This window comes from Protopterus annectens, chromosome 11.part0, assembly GCF_019279795.1.
Source record: "Protopterus annectens isolate FY-2018-M chromosome 11.part0, PAN1.0, whole genome shotgun sequence".
NCBI classification, from domain to species: Eukaryota; Metazoa; Chordata; order Ceratodontiformes; family Protopteridae; genus Protopterus; species Protopterus annectens.
In genome coordinates this window covers 259,474,176-259,495,541 of record NC_056745.1, presented here as the reverse complement: position 1 = coordinate 259,495,541, position 21,366 = coordinate 259,474,176, and the positions used below count along the sequence as shown (strand labels likewise).

General features: G+C 42.5%; 1 protein-coding gene across 25 annotated transcripts in view; it reads right to left on the bottom strand.

The window, feature by feature from the left end:
- The window catches only part of C2CD5 (C2 calcium dependent domain containing 5), a 1,731,257-nt gene that overhangs the window by 533,176 nt on the left and 1,176,715 nt on the right, over nt 1-21,366 (bottom strand). The window lies entirely within an intron of this gene.

Sequence of the window (21,366 nt, the reverse complement as noted above, 5' to 3'; positions counted from 1 at the left end):
TGGGAGGCAAAGAGGTTGACCTTCGGGGTGCCCCATTTCTGAGTTATCAGGACAAAGGTTCTTCTGTTGAGCTGCCACTCATGTGGGTCCAGAAGAGTTCTGCTTAAGTGGTCCGCCAGACAGTTGAGAGAATCCGGTAGGAATTGTGCTAACAGGTGGAGTTGCATGGCAGAGGCTGTGTGCCAAAGGGTCATGGCCAGCCTGCATAGAGGGTAGGACCGAGTCTCTCCCTGCTTGTTGATATACCACATCACAGTTGTGTTGTCTGTTTTGATCAGGAGAGCCCTTGGGGAGAGAAGGGGCTTGAAAGCTATCAAGGTGTGCTAGATAGCTATCATCTCTTTTTGGTTGCTGTGCAGATGGATTTCCTGTGGGCTCCACTGACCCTGTATGTACCTGCCATCCAGGTGTGCACCCCAGGCATAATCTGATGCGTCTGTGGTGAGGGTCTGGGTGGCGTGGCATGGTGAGAAAGGTAGTCCTTTGTTGAGGGAGCATGCTGTTGCCCACCAAAGAAAATCTTTTCTGAGGCAAGGTATTATAGGTATAAGAGTCTCCAGGTCTTGAGAGTGTTGGCACCAAAGATGTTTTAGGTACCACTGAAGTTTCCTCATATGCAGTCTGGCATATGGAAGGAGTAGAATGCAAGATGCCATGAACCACAGAGCTTGCAGGATTTTCCTTGCAGATAGTTGGGGTCTGGTGGCTCATTGAGAGAAGTAGGCTGTCAGGAAGGTTTGCTTTTCTGGTGTAAGGAATGTCATATGGGATGCTGTGTCCAGGCTGCTCCCAGAAATATAATCCTTTAGGTGGGTACCTGTTTGGATTTCTTTTCGTTGACTGTGTACCCTAGGGAGGTTAGTAGGGACTTTATAAAGGCCAGGTGCTTGAACAGCTTTTCCAGGCTGTCTGCCTAAATTAGGCAGTCATCTAAGTATGGGTAAATCTGGATATTCCTTTGTCTGCAAAAGGCAATGGTGGGAGCCAGGCATTTTGTGAAAACTCTGGGAGCAGTAGATAAGCCAAAGGGAAGTGCAGAGAACTGAAAGTGCTGAGATCCTGCCCTGAAATGGAGATATTTCCTGCATGATTCCCTGATAGGAATGTGGAGGTAGGCCTCCTTTAGGTCTAGGGTGATTAGCCAAACATCCTTGGAGAGCAATGGTAGCAGCTGCTGGAGGGTGAGCATTTTGAATTATGGGATCACCAGGAAGGTGATTAGAATGGATAGATAGAGGATGGGGCGCCAGGTGCCCTCTTTCCTGGGTACCAGAAAAAGTCTGGAGTAGAAACCTTGGCCTTTCTGTTTTGCAGGAACGTGCTCCACTGCCCTCATGGAGAGCAGGGAAAGGACTTGCTTTTGCGCCTCTGCCCACTGGTCTTGAGGTAGATCTGAGAACCCTTTTGGAGTTGGAAGGGTATGGAAAGAAAATTTGTATCCCTGGGACACTATGTTGAGAAGCCAGCGGTCACTGGTAATGGTGGCCCAGGTGTTTGCATGAAAGGAGAGTTTTCCTCCTAAGGGGTGGGGGAGGAGAGTCATTGCAAGTTCTTACCATAAGGGGGTGGTTTAGAACTCCCTGGTTTTGAAGGGGGAGGTAGTCCGCTGCTTAGATCTCTGCATTCCCTGTGGCTGCTGTCTGTGGGGTCTGGTTCCCTAGGGTCTGGGCTGAACTGACCTGGTGGGAGCAGGAAAGGACCAGTGCTTGGAGAGACAATGCCTGCTAAACCAGGGTGGCTGGACCTGTAAGAAATCCTTAACTGTCTGCATAGACTTTGATTTTTCTTCCATCTTTTTTAAGACCTCTTCTGCCTTGGTGCCAAATTAGTTGTCTTTGTGCAAGGGGGCATCCAACAATTTAGATTTAACATGGTCTGGCAAGGGCTGTTCCTTAAGCCATGCATGCCTTCTATGGACAGAACCAGTGATCGGTGCCCTGCAAGAAGCTTCTAGGGCATCAAAACCACAGTGCAAGGTGTGTTTAGTTACTTGATTTGCAGAATGCATTAACTCTTGCAACTCTTTAGATTCTGCACAAGCAGGAAAAGAAGACTTTTGTTTGAGGTGTTGCAGGGCATGTTGCTGAAATTTTAGCATATAGAACTGACAATTTAGTGCTCTGATAGTAAGAGTAGCTGAGGTGTATACTTTTTTATCCCCATCTGTCTAGTGCTCGGGAATCCCTATCTGAGGGGGTGGGATTCTTAGCAGAGGTTGCTATTATTCCTTTAGGTCATTGAGAAATTACCTCAGGGTCAGCAGTAGGATTTTTAAAAAGAAATTTGTGTGAGCCAGGGACTCTGTAATACCTGTCTGGTTTTTTGGGTGCAGGAGAGAGGGTGTCAGGAGTCATGCTGGATTCCAGGAAAAAATCCTCCACAACATCCAGGACTGGGGGGATGGCCAGGGGTCTGTGCTGTGAAAGCTCTAAGAATTCCGAGTCTCTTTTTAGATTGAGGGTAGTCCTGACTTTCCCATTGGAAATGCTCCCTTAAGGTGTGAAGGGTTCCCCAAAGGAAAAATCCTCTGGGGAAAGGCTGAAGGAATGGAATCCTCTGCATCAGAATCCTCATAAGCAGAGAGGGGTCAAATGTCTTCATACTCAGATGCATCAGTCATCAGACTCCTGTTCAGACAAAACTACAGGGGACAGATATCTTTTTCTTTTGGAAGGGGTAGCTTGGCTTCCCCGATCAGCATGATAAGGTCTTCCACCATTTTAAGCATTTGAGACTGAGGCAAGGAAGCAGGTGCCAGAGATTGGGACGTCAGTTTCTTGGGTGTGGTTTGTAACCTGGGCCTAAAAAACTCGGTAGTTTTCAAAAGAACGGTAGTCGTGAAATAAGTCATCAGTTTGTGTCGAGAATCTGTAGTGCAAAGGGCTTCCTTGGAAGCTGGTGCCTGTTCAGCAGCTCTGGACCCATCCAAGGTAGGGACGACCGCAGGATCCTTAGTCGAAGAAGAGTTCTGCGGCATACCGAACTCCGAAAGGGTCTCGGTAGTGGCCTAAGAATCCACAGAAGCAGGCATCAGGGGCTGCGAAAGTGCCTCACTGAGGACCGGAAAACTGACGACTAGCTTAACAGGAGCATCGTCGGTAGGTTTGGACCTGTGCGGTCTGTCTCTGTCTTTCCATTTTTTTGGAAGATCTGCTGTCGGATGGCTTACTGAAGCCATATCAGAATTCGAGGACTGTAAGTGAAAACATCTAGCTACAATAAGGGCCTGACGGTGTATAGTTCTGGTGTTGAAAAGCACAGAAGCGACAGCGAGGGACGTCGTGGTCTGGGCCTAAGCAAGTGATGCAGTAAGAATGAAAGTCTCTGTGTGGTATTTGCTTTCCACAAGCAAAACAATAGTTAAAATTTTTTCTGACATCGGTTAGAAAGGATCCCCAACAGGGTACTTAGCTTTAGAAGACTTCGGCTTCAATTCAGAAGAAGAAACTCAGGTAGTGGCCGAGTGGCACTCATGCAAACTGCTTCTGCTTTGGGCTCCATGGCAAGAAAGACTGATGTAATGCCATCGGCTGCCTTACTTTATACTACTGACAACCTGATGTCAGTCCTGAAGCGACAGCAACCAACGCAGAAATACTAAGCCTCTGGTATTCGGGCCGGCCAAGGGCTACCCTGGCAGGGATAACCCAAATGTGATGATTTCAACAATGAAACATGAAGAACATCTACTAATGTCACTTCTAAGAATCCCACTGCTGCAAAGAGGTTTTGCTGAAAACTCTAGATTTAGCAAAACAGACTTCACCTTTTTACACAGTTGTCTGGCTAGAAAGGCCAGGCTGTGGGTGTACTTACAACTGCCCCTCCAAGGTGTGTGAGTGTGCAGGGGGATTACCCACTGCACACAAAAATTTTCTTTCCAGTTCACAAAATGTGGTATTCAACTAAACTAATCTGTAGCTCTGGAAGCTGGATAATATTTTTCCTTTGATAAGTCAAGAAGAAATACTAGATTAAAACAGTGTGAACCTTATTTCATTTCCCAAGAAATAGTACCAGTCAAGATGTTACAAAGCATTTATCTAAAAGAAGAAAAAAACAACCAGCAGCTACCAACAAACAAAAAGTTATTAGGCTCTCAGCTCCTCAGTAAAAACCTTCAGAGAGTAGAAAGTCACACCCCTCACATCCAGCATAAATACACACCCCAATAAAATAATCATTCAATTAAATAATTAATAGTCAAAAAACTAACATTTAAAAAAAAAAAATAAAAAACATACATATTGTTTTTAAATTAACAGCGTTAGTTCGCTCACCCAATTAACAAAGAAAAAATAAAATAAATACAATGACAAAAAATTCCTGGCTGAAGTAACTGCTTATAATATTTTTCTGGAAAAGTATTATAGTTCTGATAACCTAATATTCAGATGAGCCGATAAAACTGCAACAATCAAGAGGATGAAATGGGCAGCTCAGTGGTGCCTAACAGCAAGAGGTTCTCTGGTTCGATTCTTGGCTGGGGTGCCTTCTGTGCGGAGTCTGCACGTCCTCCCTGCATTCATGTGGGTTTCCTCTGGGTATTCCAGTTTCCTCCCACATTCAAAGACATGCATCTGGAGTGTTTCTCCCTGGGCCTCCGCTGAAAACAGGCTCTGTCCTACTCAGACTTTCCCGGTTAACACATGTTAAATAAATGAATAAATAAAAATGAAGGAAAGGCTGGCTGAGAATGAGACTGCGCAAGAATAGATGTTTCAAAATATGGTAGAAGTAGAGGACAGAGCATGTAGGGAAAACATGAGATTTTCTGCTGTACGAAAAGTACAGTTTTGTACCTACCATAAATGTAGATGTTCGAGTGCTAATACAGCTGCAGTAATCACAGATGGGTTTTCAGCCGTCAGGCGGTCCCTTGGTCGGCCGAATTCCAAAGTCTTGGTCCGGCGTCGGTTGTTGTCGCTTACTCTTCTGACGTCAGTAAGGCCAGAGTATATAAGACACAGCCGACGCCATGTTCTTCAGTCTTTCTTGCCCCAGATGTCAGGTGCCCCCAAAAGGAAGGCAATACATAAATAAGGCTTATCTACATATGCAGGCAATGCAAAGTAATGCAAAATCAGTGTAAGCAAGCAAATAAAACACAGCAGGATAACCCAGTCAGGTGGTATGAAGAGGTTGTTAGGCCCCATGCCTTTACCAAGTGGGGAAGGAGGGAGGGAAACCTGTACTGCAGCTGTATTAGCACTCGAACATCTACATTTATGGTAGGTACAAAACTGTACTATGTTCATCGTGCATACAGCTGCAGTAATCACAGATGGGTAGTGTCCCAAAGCTATGCATAGGGTGGTAGGTACTATGAGGAACTGGGTTGAGCCAGAATGCCCTGCAAAACAGCAGTGGCAAAGCCTGCTCTTGTTCTGGAATATAAGGGTAGGTGGTAGTGTTTTGTGAAGGTATGTACAGAACTCCAAGTGGCTGCCTCCAAAATATCCTTAGTAGGAACGCCTCTGAGGAAGGCTGTAGAGGTGGCTGTGGCCCTGGTGGAGTGAGATCTGATACCAGTAGGGACAGATTTCCCATGATAGGAATAACAAAACCGTATGCAGTGGCCAATCCACTTGGAAATGGTCTGTTTGGTAACTGGTTTCCCTTGAGCCCCTACGGCATAGGACACAAAAAGTTGTTCTGATTTCCTGAAGGACTTTGTTCTGTCCAAATAATAACGTAGCTGCCTATGGATGTCTAAAGTGTGAAGCAGCCTCTCCCCTTTGTTTTGAGGGTTAGGATAAAAGGTAGGTAGGTGTATGGCTTGATTTAAGGCTACCCTGGATACCACTTTTGGCATAAAAGATGGGTTGGCACGAAGGGAAACCCTGTCCTGATGGAAGATGAGGAAGGGCTGCACCGCCATGAGGGTCTGTAGTTCAGAAACCCTACGAGCTGAAGTGATGGCCAGAAGGAAAGCTGTTTTCCAGGACAAATGTTGCAGATCTGTAGAGGCAGCAGGTTCAAAGGGAGGCAATGTTAATTTTTCTAATATGTAATTAAGGTCCCAGGCTGGTATTGGTTGCTTCCTTGGAGGTCTTATATTCTTAGCCCCTCTGAGGAACTGTCGTAAGAGTGGGTGAGAGAATAAAGGAGGATCCGTGTTGAATTCTGCAGAAATGGCTGAGGCGTGTATTTTTATGGAAGAAAATGAAAGTCCACTGTTCAGCAGTTCAGCTAGGTACTGTAAAACCTGAGGCAAGTTCTATTTTCTAGGGTCCTGGCCTCTTTTCTCATTCCAACAGCAAAACCGCTTCCATTTTGCAGAGTATGCTTTTCTAGTAGATGGTCTTCTGGCCTCCAAAATGACATCCTGCACCTCCTTGGAGAGTAGGAAATGTTGTGGTGTCAAGGAATTTTCCATGCAGCGAGGTTGAGTGTTTTCAGCTGACTGTGAAGAGTTTTGTAGCTGTTCTGAGTCAGTAGGAGAGGCATTAGAGGCAGGGACCAGGGAGGAGTATGTGTTAGGCTCCTCAGGAGTGGATACCAGTGTTGCCTTGGCCAATCTGGAGCAATCGGTATCATCCTCGGTTTGTCTGTTCTTGCTTTCAAAAGCACCTTGGGCAGAAGGGGCAGAGGTGGGAATGCATAAACTGTCCATGCTGTCCAACTGAATGAAAGGGCGTCCACTTTCCAGGCCTTTGGATGAAAGGTCCTTGAACAAAACTTTTTCAGTTGATGGTTCCTGTGGGAGGCAAAAAGATCTATGTCTGGCCTCCCCACGCTTGGATTATCTCTGTAAACACCTGAGGATGTAACTTCCATTCATGTGGATCTGTCATATTTCTGCTTAGAGTGTCTGCCAGTGTGTTTTCCAGTCCTGGCAAGTACTGTGCTTGAAGTTCGATTTGTCTTTCCAGAGCCAAGTTCCAAAGAGTCATGGCTAGTCTGCACAAGGGGTATGAATGTGTTCCTCCTTGTTTGTTTATGTACCACATTACTGAGGTGTTGTCTGTTCTTATCAGTAATTGTCCTGGATGCAGGAAGTCCTTGAAAGCTGTAATTGCATTTACTACTGCTAGCATTTCTTTTGATTGATGTGAAGGTGCTTTTCCTTTTGGGACCATCTGCCCTGAATGCACCTGTCCTTCATGTGCGCCCCCCAGGCATAATCTGAGGCGTCTGTGGTTATGACTTGTTTTGCTTGAGGCTTGCAGAATGGAAGGCCTGTGTTTACTTGACATGCTTGGGCCCACCATAGAAATTCCTTTTGCAAACATGGAATTATTGGTATAATTGCTTCCAAACTGTGACTGTGTTGAGACCATAGATTTTTAGGTACCATTGAAGTTTCCTCATATGCAGCTTTGCACATGGGATTAGAAGAATGCAAGATGCCATGAATCCCAGAGCCTGCAGGATTTTCCTTGCAGTAAGCCTGGTACTTTTGCTAGTGTTTTGAAGTACTGAGATAGTTGCCCTTGTTTTCTGGCGTAAGATATGCCATCTGGGTGTTTGTGTCCAAGTTGGCACCCAGGAAGGTTATTTTCTGAGATGGTGTTAGTCTTGATTTCTCCTTGTTGATGGTATATCCCAGAGAAAGCAGTAACCGTGTCACATATGCCAGATGTTCCAGTAGTATCGTTTGCTGTCCGCTTGGATCAGGCAGTCGTCCAGATAAGGGTAAATTTGTATCCCTTGAAGTCTGCAGTAGGCAATCACTGATGCCAGGCACTTTGTGAATACTCTGGGCGCAGTAGATAAGCCAAAGGGCAATGCAGAGAATTGATAGTGGATTGAACCTGCAAGAAATCTGAGGTATCTTCTGTAGCTTTGTCTGATTGGGACATGCAGGTATGCCTCCTTGAGGTCCAATGTTACCAGCCAAAACTCCTTGCCCAGCATGGGAAGAAGTTGCTGTAATGTGAGCATCCTGAATTTTGGCACGAGTAGGAATGTGTTTAGGATGGATAAGTCCAAAATGGGTCTCCAGTCGGTTCCTTTTCTTGGTACCAGAAAAAGTCTTGAATAAAAACCTTGACCTTGTTGGTGTGTAGGTACCTTTTGTATCGCTCTCATGTTTAGGAGCTTTGAAATTTGCAGTTGTGCCTCTGCCCTTTGATTTTGTGGCAGGTTTGGCATGCCTCTCATTTTTGGAAGAGTGTGGAATTGAAATTTGTAGCCTCTGTTTATAATGTCCAGTATCCATTTGTCTGTTGTGACAATATGCCAATTGCTTGCAAATAATGCTAGTTTCCCTCCCAAAGGTGCTGTCAGCTGAGACTTGCTTGGCATGGAAATGAGGGAGTCATTGGGTTTGCTTCCTGTATTGTTGTGCACTGTCTTCACCACTTCTTGGTGCTGGAGATTGCCATTGTCTGCCTCTATATGATCCTTGTGATTGCCCTCTGCCCTTGGGCGTCTGTATCTACCTCTTTGGGGCTTGTCAGTGGCTGGAAAGGACCAGTTTTTTGAAGGCCAATTTCTGCTAAAACGTGGTGGTTGGACCTGTAAGAAAGCCTTGACAGTTTGCATAGATTTGGCTTTTTCTTCCATTTTCCAGAGTATGTCCTCAGCATTAGTACCAAATAATACATCCTTTTGTAAAGGAGCATCAAGAAGTTTAGCTTTCACATGATCAGGTAAATTTTGTTCCCTAAGCCAGGCATGCCCGCGAATGACTGATCCTGTGGCAGCCGCTCTACTGGAAGCCTCTAGGGCATCATAACCACATTGTAAGGTGTGTTTACCCACTTGCTCCGCACTATGCATCATATCCTGTAACTCTTTTAAATCTGGTTGTTCAGGTTGAGACATTTTGTCCCTTAATTGTGATAACAGGTACTGTTGATATTTAATCATATGAAACTGACAGTTTAAGGCCCTCATGGCTAGGGTGGCCGAGGTATATACCTTTTTACCCAACCTTTCTAGAGATCTGGATTCCCTTTCTGCAGGGAGTGGATTCTTGGCAGTGGAGGCCTTTAATCCCTTGGGGCCTTGTGAAATGGTTTCAGGGTCAGCATTATGACCTTTGTAGAGAAAATGGTGAGAGCTGGGTACTCTGTAATACCTATCAGGTTTTACTGGTGCAGGAGGCAGAGAATCAGGGTTAAGGCAAGCCTCCGAAAAGACATCATCCAGTACATCCAAAACAGGGGGTATAGCCAGAGGTCTGTGCTGAGGTAACCAAAGAAATTCCCTAAGTCTTTTCTTGGAATCTGAAAAGTCTTGGCCTTCCCAATGGAAGTGTTCCCTCAAAGTGTGCAAGGTTTCCCCAAAAGAAAAATCCTCAGGAGGGGATACAGAAGGAATGGACTGTTCTGCATCCAAATCCTCAAAAGGGTAGTAAGAGTGTTCCTCTGCATCAGAATGTTCTGATAAAATGGATCCCTGATCAGAAGAGGGAGATTCTTCCTCCACTCTGGGTCTCTTGTCAGGAGGGGGCTGAGAACCTCTGATAAGAGTAATTAAATCCTCAGCCATTTTAAGCATCTGTTTCTTAGGCATAACAGGCCTCGTGGGATGCCTGGCTGCTTTGGATTTAGTAAAAGCCTTTATTGAAAAAGAAGATGAGGGCCTAAATACACCATGGGTGGAGGTGGACCTGTCCACATTAGTAGGCTCGACATTAGCAGGGACTTCGGTTGTAGTCTGGGAAAGGGCCGAGGACCCAGCGGTCTCGGGTACAGAGAACACTGCCAAAGGAGTGTCGTTGGTAGTCAGGGACTGCAAAGGCGTCTCGCTGAAAACCGGACCACGTGTAGCCTGTTTTGGCGTGGTGTCGGCGGGGACCGCGGGTCTCGTGTGTCGGTCCTTTTCCTTGCGTTTTTTGGACAAAACGGTATTCGGAATGTCCGACGACATCTTATAATCAAAAGCTTTACCAAAGTAGTGTTGGGCGAACTCCGCCCGACGCTTGATAGTGCGTTTATTGAAGGTAGCGCAAAAGCGACAGCCCGAGACGTCGTGGTCTGGGCCCAAACAAGGTATGCAACGGGAATGGAAATCCTTATGCGGTATTTGCTTCCCACAAGAAATACAATTATTAACTTTTTCTGACATCGGTCTGAGGCAAGAAAAGTTTCCCCAACGGGGTACTTAGCTTTAAAGAAGATTTCGGTTCCAATTTTTTCGTAATTCAGGAGCTGGCCGACCGGCACTTGCGAACTGCTTCTGCTTCGGGCACCGAGCGGCAAAAAAGACTGAAGAACATGGCGTCGGCTGTGTCTTATATACTCTGGCCTTACTGACGTCAGAAGAGTAAGCAACGACAACCGACGCCGGACCAAGACTTTGGAATTCGGCCGACCGAGGGACCGCCTGACGGCTGAAAACCCATCTGTGATTACTGCAGCTGTATGCACGATGAACATCAGGAAGGAATAGACAGTAATAATTTTATGAAAGTGCAAATAAGCAACTGGACTAGTATTCTGCAGCAGGAGCTGTTAATTAGAAGTGTACATCGTGTATATGCTCCAAACCTGGCCACGAGAAAGCAACCAAGACCTTTAATACTAAAGATGCGGTCCTACCAGCAGAAAGAGGTGAGTCTGACAAAATTGTTGCTGAAGGACAAAGTACTAAAAGTTGGAGAAAGTAGAGTGCATGTGGAAAATAATTATTCACTGTACACTCAGGCAGAAGAGGAGTAAATTTATTCCAGCTGTTGTATCTTTTGGCTTTTCCCGGTTAGTGGTCGCCACAGCGGAACTCCGGTCCGCTAATGACTGGCAGTAGATTTTTATGTACCGAGTTGCCAGCTCTGACGCACAACCTTCAACGAAGGTATGCCCATTCACGCATGTCTCTACACAGAAGACGCTCTAGCTGAGAATTGAACAGGACAACATCTTACTGTGAGGCGACAAAGCTACTGCAGCACCACCACCGTAATATTCCAGCAATCAGTGAAATTCAAGATGCAGGTTTGAGATTCAAGCTAATGTATCCAGCTATCTTCAGAATATTTTTTCATGCAGGGTCAAAGTAATTTTTTGATACAGAACACACTAAGAAGGAACTACAAAATTTTGTCCACAAAAAATGAGCTATCAAATAAAAGGGGACTCTGCTTCTTATTCTTCTGATGATAAAGCTCATAGAATGACTATGCAAGTGAAACATTTTCCAATGTTCCAAAGGAAAATGCTTGAGACAGAAAAAAGTACAGAAGCTGATGATAAAGTTCATGGAGAGACTGTGTAAATGAAACCTTTTCCAATGTTCCAAAGGAAAATGCTTGAGACAGGAAAAAGTACAGAAGCTGATGATAAAGTTCGTAGAGAGACTATGTAAGTGAAACCTTTTCCAATGCTCCAAAGGAAAATGCTTGAGAGACAGAAAAAAGTGCAGAAGTTGACTGGAAGAACCAAGAGTACATTGGAAATGAACGAAAACCTGGAGATGGAAATCAACAGGAAGAAAATCAGCAACTCGGAAATTAATTTGTGAAATATGGTGTAACAAAAACCTTGAAATATTGGACTTTTAAACTCACAGGGGACTCAAGGATATGCCCTACTTCATGTCATTAATGTTTGGAAGAACATTAAGGAGCAGGGAAGAGGAAGGAAAGAAGTGCCTGTTAAGTGAAAAATTTTTGTTCTTAACAGTATTTTTATGAAACATGGAGATACTGGATGTTATATTAGTAAAGCTTTTTCATTTATTTTTGTGTGGAATAGGGATGCCAAAATAAACAGGTGCTCTATTCCCCTTCTTTCATACTTCTTGTTCAGTTTTGAGAAATGTAGGCATTGCAATGTAAAAAAAAAGAAGAAAGCCTGGACAAAACAGCACGATAAAGTAAACCTGCTATGATTTTTTTCTTAATTTTGCATAGTAAATGACTGGATTAGGCCCTTAGCTTGATCTAATGACATGTTTTAAGTGGAAAAAAGTAAATATAAGAACAGTAAATATAATGAAAAGTATTCCTTTAACAAATTAATGTTCACAACGCAACATGAGAAGCTTGTAGCTGAAGGCAACTGCTTATCTGCTTCTCATACTTCTATGGAGACAAGCTGATAAGGCCAGTATAAACAAAATACTTTTTTTTTTACAATGGCTAAAAGATCATGTTTTCTTTTTTTTTTCCATAATAAATCTTTATTGTTATATTATTTTCATACACAAGTAAAAACAAACACAAAATTTTAAAAGAAAAAATACAAAACAAAAGACTACTAACTAATATTACTAACTATCACACCAAACAAATATACAATATTTACAAGAATGCTTCCATGTAAACATTAAGAATAGGGAAAAAAACAAAAAGTAGTTAATAACACTTCCAGTAATATACAGTTTAAATACAAAATTCTCTCCAAGCAAGTTTATAAATGTGAATACCTTCAAGTTAAAAGTGTTATGCTAATATAATATTAAATATCCGTTCCCAAATTTTTGGGTTATTAATGTTTTTATTATTCGGACTTAAGAGTAGTTTATGAGCTAATATATACATCCGGGAGAGGAATAAAGATAAGTCAACAACAGACTGCACTTAGTGTAAGTGGAAGCACTGGCTGTACCATGTGTCTTAGCATGGATAGCCCCTGTTATAGGTTAAGTAAAGCCTGTGAGTGTCCAAGGGGGGGGGGGGGGTAAACTTCTCTATTTGAAGATATACATAGTTTTCTGTGTGTGTGTTATGTTAATAGGTTATGGGGGTGCTCTGGAGGTGTGGTTTTTGATTGTTTGAGAGTTTTCATTAAAACAAAAAGTCTTTAAGTTCAAATGGATATGAGAAGAAACAAATGTAGAAAAGATAAACATGCCAAACATTAGTCTATGCATGTAGCACATTTTAAAAAAGCGCTAATACATAACAGGTGGGAATAACATCATAGTATCAACATTTTCCATATTATCCTTGAATGTGATTGGTCTCACAGATACACACAAAAAAAAGAACGAGCAGTGAACTATATTATGAAATGCAGACTGCAAACAGCTATGCTAGAGGAGATACATTTGGAAAGAATTGAGCATGTGAATTTGATAAACAAAGGGATTTGGGGATGATTATTCAATGGAATATCTGGGACAATGGAAGAGGGGAGTGCTTATATTAACTGCTAGAGGAGCTCCAATACTGATAGAAGAGGAAAATAGATAACAATGGCAGATTTATAGTAGTAAGGGGCTACTAGCAAGGGAGGAGGACTATGCTGGCATGTATTTATATTCCACCTAAAACTGCTACAATGGAGCTTAAGAAAATTCTGGGAGAAATAATCAGCATTCATTAGGGAATGTTATTTACAGATGGGGTCTGGAATTTGAACTGCAACAGTGAGGATCTATCTGGGGGCCCAGAAGGGAAAATATAACAAAAGACTGTAGATTTTGTAAAGGAATTTATGAAAATACTTGATATGGAAGATGTGAATTCAGTAGTAGGAGCTCGGACAGAATTTACATATTACTCCCTAGGGTAGGGCTAGGCTAGAGAGAAATTATATTTTAAAAGAACACATGCATTTAATTGAAAGTTCTGATACACATCCAATAACTATTTCAGATCATGTCCAATAACTATTTCAGATCATGCAACAATAATAAAATAAAAATGCAGGTTAACAAAATAAAAATTAGACAGTGGCACTTCCCCACCAATCTGTTAAACAGAGAGGAATTTAAGGAATGGGCAGTGGAAATTATTCGGGAGTTATTAGGAATACAGCTAGGGAATAAAATGACAGTGGAGTTTAAAAATAGGGTAGAAATAAAAGAAAAATATATATGGTTAAGAAGTAATAAGCATTGTTTAGAGGGATTAACAAAGGTTAAGTATTCCAGAACAGAGGGAGTCTCACAGAATAAGAAGAGGCATAACTGCAGAGTGCTAAAGAGAAAATAAGGGACTACTTTGAAAATATGCATGAGGTTAGAAAGATTGCTGTTAAGCAACTATTTTTTTGATAACTCCAGAGCACTTAAAACAACACAACAACAGAAAGCAGAAAGGGCTGTTGCCAAGCTAAGGGAGCCTATAACAAGGAAAATAACCAGAGATCCTGTAGAGGTATTAGAAATACTTCAGAAATTTTATGAAAACCTATATAAAGCAAAGAAATGTGAAAATCAAGAAAAAGTACAGATTGAAGTGTTTATGGAGGAATTAAATATGTCAAGGTTGGAAGTAGGCAAGGCTCAGTTATTAACAGGACAGGAGGAGACCAGATAAAAATTGTGATGTATAACCGATCTACAGGAAAGTCTCTAGGAAGAGATGGTATTCCTTTGGAAGTTTGGAAACTAGGAGGGAAGAAAGTAATAAAGATCTGGAAGGTTTTGTTTAGAAGTATTTTAAAAGGAGAAGTACCAATATCCAGGAAGAAAGCGGTGGTAGCTATAATACTTAAAGATGGTAAAGACCCATCAGATCCAGTTTCATATAAGCTTATTTCGATTTTAAATCATGATTATAAAGTGTTTACGTCTATAACAGCTAAAAGAATGGCAAAGGTGATGCCAAAATTGATGGATATGGATCAATGTGGTGGTGTGGTAGGGAAGCAAACATTTGACAACATTAACAGAAAGTACAGCTGTGTAAAATCTTACCATAACAACAGATGTCCTTCTCTTCACTACTGCAGTATTCATTACAGAAGGGATGTCCTGCCCTGTTTGAACAGTATAAGTTTAAAAGAGATCCTGTTTGTACCGTACGTCACATTTATGCTCCCTGCACAGAATGGCATACAAAGAACCTACAGGCACAACTACCTTGAACTGAACTGCCCCAGAAGACAACAGACAAAGCAGTCCATGCACATCCAGAAGGAAAAAATGCAGAACAAAGAAGAGGGGTTGGAGTCAGGAAAAGAATACTGCAACAGTGAAGAAAAAAATATCTACTGTTCTGGCAAGATTTTGCACAACTGTACTATGTCCTTCTATATCACTGTAGCAGAATTCATTAGAGAAGGGAGAGTAAAAAGCTCAAAAAACAGAATGGGAGGTGGACGGCTGAGAACAGCCCTCAACAAACCCACAGTCTGGCAAGAGGAAGCATTGGAATAGAAGAGGACATGAATCCCAGGGCCCGAAGAATTTATGTGGCTGGCTTGGCAGTCAGAGGAAGAAGAGACTGAAAGAAGGCTGGCAATGACAATACCTTTGGAGGCAGAAGAGAGGTCAACATTGGCACCATCTGAATCCAGCATTCCAGATACACATGATCCTGAGAGGGAGTCAGGACAGACTTTTGGAAATTGATAGTAAATCACAGACGTTGAAGAATAGAGATAATGAACGGCAGATCTTGCAAAAAATCGAATGGGAAAAAGTGTCTGAAGCAACAGGTCATCTAGATATGGAAAAATCTGACTGTCTTGGAGCCTGCAGAAGGCAATCACAAGAACTAGGCATTTTTGTGAATACCCTTGTATCAGTAGAGAGGCCAAAGGGCAAAGCAGAGAACTGAAAATAAGATGAAGAAACAGAAAAACATAAGAACTTCCTGAAGAGAGGGTGAATAGGAATATGAAGGTAAGCATCTTTCAGATCCAAGGACATCAGAAAACTCTTGGATAAAAAAAGAGGAAACAGAGTTTCAACCGTAAGCATCTGAAAAGAAGGGATCTCATGAAAGGTGTTGAGTCAGGAGAGATCCAAAATAAGTCTCCAAGTGTACTCCCTTCGAGGAACCAGGAACACCCTGGAATAAAATCCCCTTCCCACTTGAGAAGGGGGGCAGGTTGAATGGTCCCCTCGTTCAACAGGGACTCTAGAAGTTCTGGGAAATAAGGAAGTTGCTCTACAGAAGGTTGAGGAACCCCAGAAAAAGGAGGGAGAGATTTCCATACCATGATGTAACCCTGACGGATGATGGAAAGAACTTGAGAGTCTGTAGTGATGAGATTTCCAAGTTGGAAGACAAAGGGAAAGCCGAAAGGACAAAGGAACCTGGTCTAAAGATGGCGGGGGGGGGGGTTGTCAAAGAGAAGCAGGCTCATCAGATAAAGGAGACTTTTGGGCCACATAAATATGAGAAGCCTTAGCAGAGGGGTTCTGCCTCTCACCCTTCTTGCCCTGAGAGGCCTGGCAGGGTTGACTGCGAACAAAAGCAGACTTAGAAGGATAATTCCTCTGGAACTCAGAGATAGGTGAGACAAAAACACGTTTAAGGTCTTGCAAGGGTTTGTCATTCTCTTGAAGACATTTAAACATGTCGGCAGCAGGAGTCCCAAAAAGATGAGTATCATCCAAAGGAACATCCAACAAATAGGCCTTAACGTCCTCAGGAAGAGACTGGAGACAAAGCCAAGAATAACGACTCATAATGGACCCAAAAGTCGCAGCCCTAGAAGAGGCATCAGCAGCATCAAAGATACACTTAACAGATTGGCGAGCCACTTGAGAAGCAGAACCTAAAAAAAATAAGGCAGAGGATTGCCATCAGAATATAGGAGGACAGAGATACTCTGACAAGCCTGGGTAATCAAGGCTAGAGCATCCCTGGTTATGTGGGTCTGGTAATTAATAGCCCTAAAGGCCAAAGTAGAACACTGCAAATTTTCTTGCCAATCCTCTCCATTGCCCTGCTATCCTTTTCAGAAGGCAAACGTTTGGAAGAGAACAAAAGTTTGGAAGGTTTGTCAGAAAAGACCGACACCACAGCAGAATCAGAAGGACAATTAAATAAAAACTGACAATCCTCAGGAATCTTACAGAACCTATCAGGTTTCTTAAGAGCAGGAGGCTGAGAATCAGGAGACTTGGAAGCAGCAATGAAAGTGTCTAACAAGGCAGCCAACACAGGAGGAAATGCCACCTCAAGCAACTCATAATATCTTCTCTGAATATCAGACACTTAAGAATCCCACTTAAAGAATTCAATCATACTAGCAACTGTGCCCCCAAAGGACAATTCCTCAAAAGGAGACAGACTCCTCTTCATCAGATCCATAAGCCGAAGGTGAAGGTATCTATGAAGAATAGGACAAAGACCACGCACTGGACAGGGAATACTCATACAAGGAATCTGGTTCCCTAAACCATTTAGAAGACATACAGGTCCAAGGAGGAGTGGGTACTGAACCCTGAGGAGGCTTTAGGGCCATTAAAGCAGAGAACAACCCTGAGTAAACTCTTGTCATTCCCTTTGAGGATGCACAGGACAGACTGAAACATGATTCAATTTTCATTTTTTCTTAGAAGGGACACCAGCCCTAACAAATACCAGAGGTTCTGACCCTTAGCGAGATTCGAGAAGAGAATGTAGAACTTCCTTCCCTGACCAGTATCTGTGGAATCCCTCTAGGACCCTCCAAGATGATCAAATGTGGTTCCCCCTTTGACATTCGGAGCAGACACCTGCAAAGCCACAGAGGACTTGAAAAATGACAGATCCATGCTAGCCTCCGGCAGGGTCATGGCAGAGGAATCCAATGTAAACACTGAATGAACTACAGAATTATTAATTTCTTCTACTGGGACATCTGGTGAAGGCTGGACAGCTAAAGAATCTGTCTATGACTCTTTGGGCTTCTTCTTACCTAACGGAAGTGTCTCGTGGTTAAATGATTGTGCCACGGTACTCTGAGCTAACTGTCTAAGCTGTTGGTTTTCAAGATAAATGGCCAGGGAAGACAAACAGCTTCAGAGTGTCTTAGGCACAAGTGCCTACCAGATACTAAAAGAGGGATGGTCATAGGAAGCACCCAAACAAAAAAGAAACTGTTTGAGACGATCATTATGGGGAATCTCTCCCCCACACTGACATTTTCCCCTCTTGGATGACATGAACTCTAGGTAGTGATATAAAATACAAGATCAAGAGAGTAAAATAAAAAAATAAAAATAATCTCAACGGGGCACTTATCTGGTGTTGCTAAATAGTCAGTACAGCAACAAAGCATTCAAACCAACTGGCAATAATGGTGTTCAAACTGGCAGTAAAAGAAGTTCTAGGTAGTTGCATCCGTATATCCCTTTTTTGCCCTATGTTCTGTGCAGGGAGCATAAATGTGGGGTACGGCGTAAGCAAAATCTTTTTTAAGTTTATTTATACTGCTGAGTGACAGGCTGCCCAGAGCGGGTAATTCCTTCTGTAACGAATATTGCAACAGTCATACACAATGATATTGATGATTCAGAGGGAAGCAGAATGTAAGAAAATACCACTGTTGTTGGTGGGTCTTATTGCAGAGAAAGCATTCGTCAGAGTAAGCTGGGATTTTATGAGTAGGGCAATGGAAGCATTTGCACTCTGACACAATAACAAAGTTAATTAGGAGGATATATAAGGGTTCAGAGGTGAAAATTGAAGTGGAAGGGATCCTCTCTGGTAAGTTCTTTTGAACACAGTTATCAAGCAGGGGTGTCTTTTTTCCCTTTTATTTGCTCTATATTTAGGACCACTGGCAAATACAATAAGGGCTTCAGAAATGTCAAGGATATAATTGGTATGACAAACAAGAAAAGATGGATTTATTTGCAGATGATATTATTTTGTACCTGATAATACCAAAAAAGGACACTTTGGTATTATGGAACATTCTGAGACAGTTTCAAATCTTTTTGTGATACAACATTAATGAAGATAAAAACAAAAGGAATAGCTATAAACTACGTTCTCACACCCGAATTGGTTCAGTAATACCCATACTTATGGCACATAATAAAATTAAGTACCTAGGAGTATGGATTAAAGGCAGCCACGGTGGTGCAGTGGTTAGCGTTGCTGCCTAACAGCAAGAGGTTCTCCGGTTCGATTCTCGGCTGGGGTGCCTTCTGTGTGGAGTCTGCATGTCCTCCATGTGGTCGTGTGGGTTTCCTTCTCCCACATCCCAAAGACATGCTGTAGGTGGATTGGACACCCTAAATTGACCCTAGGTGTAAGTGCATGCGTGTGTGTGTGTGCCTTCCATGGAAGGCTGGGCGCCGGGCTGGCAACTCGACACTGTAAAACTCCACTGCCAATCATGAGCGGACAAGTGATCCGCTGTGGCAACCCCTAACTGGAAAAAGCTGAAAGAAGAAGACCTAGGAGTATGGATTAAAAAGGAGTCTGTTACAGCAGAGACTAAACAAAAGATAATACAAAAACTTAGAAAATGCAAGTACTGTTTTACGGATATGGATAGCAAAATACATGCACTGAAAAAGTTTTTAGTCCCTTTAGTTATATACACAGGTCAGACACATTGTTATCAACCAGTGAAGAAATTCTGAAATGTAATTAATAAAGATTTGAAGGATTTTGTCTGGGAGGGGAAGACGTCAAGAATCAAGCAGGATAATTCACAAAAGCCAGAATATTCGCAAAAGTATCTGCTTCATATCCCTTTATATTCCCCCAGGTAACAATACTACCACCCTTGAAGAAATCCTCCAATGGGCCTCAACTAACATTAACCTAGAGACCTACATATTAGGAGATGTAAATATAGATTGGAACAAAATTAATAACCTAAACCCAGCCATATCTGTCAATCTATTCAACTTTACTCAATTAACTAACTCTATCACTAGACCCAACCGTCCAGGATCTACACTGGACTGGATCCTAGCTACCCACCCTAACAACATCTTAGACTCAGGCATCCTTCCCGACTCTTTCAGTGACCACCTACCTGCCTTCATCCACCGAGCAACTCAGTCTCCCCATCTCCAGCACCAATACTTACATACACATAACCTAACTAACTTCAACCCAATACCCTCAAACAAACTAACTGGAGCAATCTAAAAACTCTACCTCTTGACAGAGCCGTCGACTCCTTTAACTTTACTTTCCTAAATGTACTTAATTCCCAAGCTCCACCCCGAACTATAAGAGTCAAATCCAAATCTGCCCCATGGTTAACTAGGGAAACCAAAAAACTCATGCAACTGCGAGACAAATGCTGGAAACGTTCTCAGCACAATAAACATCCAGAGACCCTTATTCAATACAAGCAGCTCCGCAACCTCACTAAAAAAACATATATCCAAAGACAAACAATCCTACTATATGAAACTCCAAGCCAACTACTCCAAAAACCCGAAACTATTCTGGAAGTTCATTAATTCACTTCTCAATCCAGGCTCTAAAAATAATCCTTGCCCTGACACTACCAAGTCCGATCCAGAAATTGCCACTCTTTTCAATTCCTTCTTTGTTAACTGTATAGCTGAACTAAATACGTCCTTTCAAATTAACCCATCCACACAGCTCAGTCACTCTACCCCAGCCTCTAAACCCAACCCTCCCCCTACCTTTGAACTTAAACCAGTCACCACCTCATACATAAAAAAACTTCTCAGCAAACTGAAACCTTGCTCTAATGCTCCAGATAACATTTCATCCAAATTCTTACAAATTGCTGCAGATGGAATCACCCTCCCCATTAGTATCCTAATCAACAGATCCATAAAGGAATCTTATGTCCCCAAGCTGTGGTGTTCTGCCTTTATACATCCTCTCCACAAAGGCGGTAAAAACAATAATAACTCAAACTTTTGCCCCATAGCCATCCTCTCCCCAATATCAAAAATCCTGGAAAAATGCATTTACATTCAGTTAATGTCCTTCCTTATCAAAAACCACCTCATCTCCCAAACCCAACATGGTTTCCGCCCTGGCCATAGCACTATAACTGCTCTACTCTCATTCCTAGATATAGTCAACTGTGCCCACGATACTAGTAAAATAGTTTCAACAGTTCTACTAGATCTCTCAAAGGCTTTCGACACTGTCTCCCATACTCATCTCCTTAGCCACCTTGCTAACCTCAACCTCTCACATAATACACTATCCTGGTTCTCTAGTTACCTATCCAATAGATCTCAAGCTGTAAAATGGAGGAAAGGTACCTCTAACTTCCTTCCTACCCCCACTGGAGTTCCCCAAGGTTCCATTCTTGGCCCTATGCTATTCAACATCTTTATCAATGACTTCCACTCTGCCATCCCAAATACTAAAATTGTACAATATGCCGATGACTCCACTTTAATCTGTTGTGCCACCAACCTCCCGGAACTTCTATCATACACACAAACAGTGTTCTCCACCACTGAGAACTGGATGCTCCAAAACCACCTTTCTCTAAACGCTAACAAATCCAAAATACTTCTCTTCACCCCCCTCAAAATCCTTCCCTCTCAACAAAAACTCCTTCCAAATTAAAAGCCATAGCAATTCAACTATAGAAATTGTTCCCTATTCCAAACTACTTGGGGTCACTATTGATGAAAATCTAAAATTTGACACCCATATTCAACTCAATATCAAGAAGACGGGTTCACTTTATAACATCGAAATACTGAAATGTCGAATTTCAGTATCTCAAAGCTATAAAGTCGAATGTTTGAAATAGCGAACGTTCATAATCGCGAATTTCACATATGTCGAATTCGCAGTTATGAAGTTGCGCTACGTAATGTCTGGGATTGTGTTTTAGT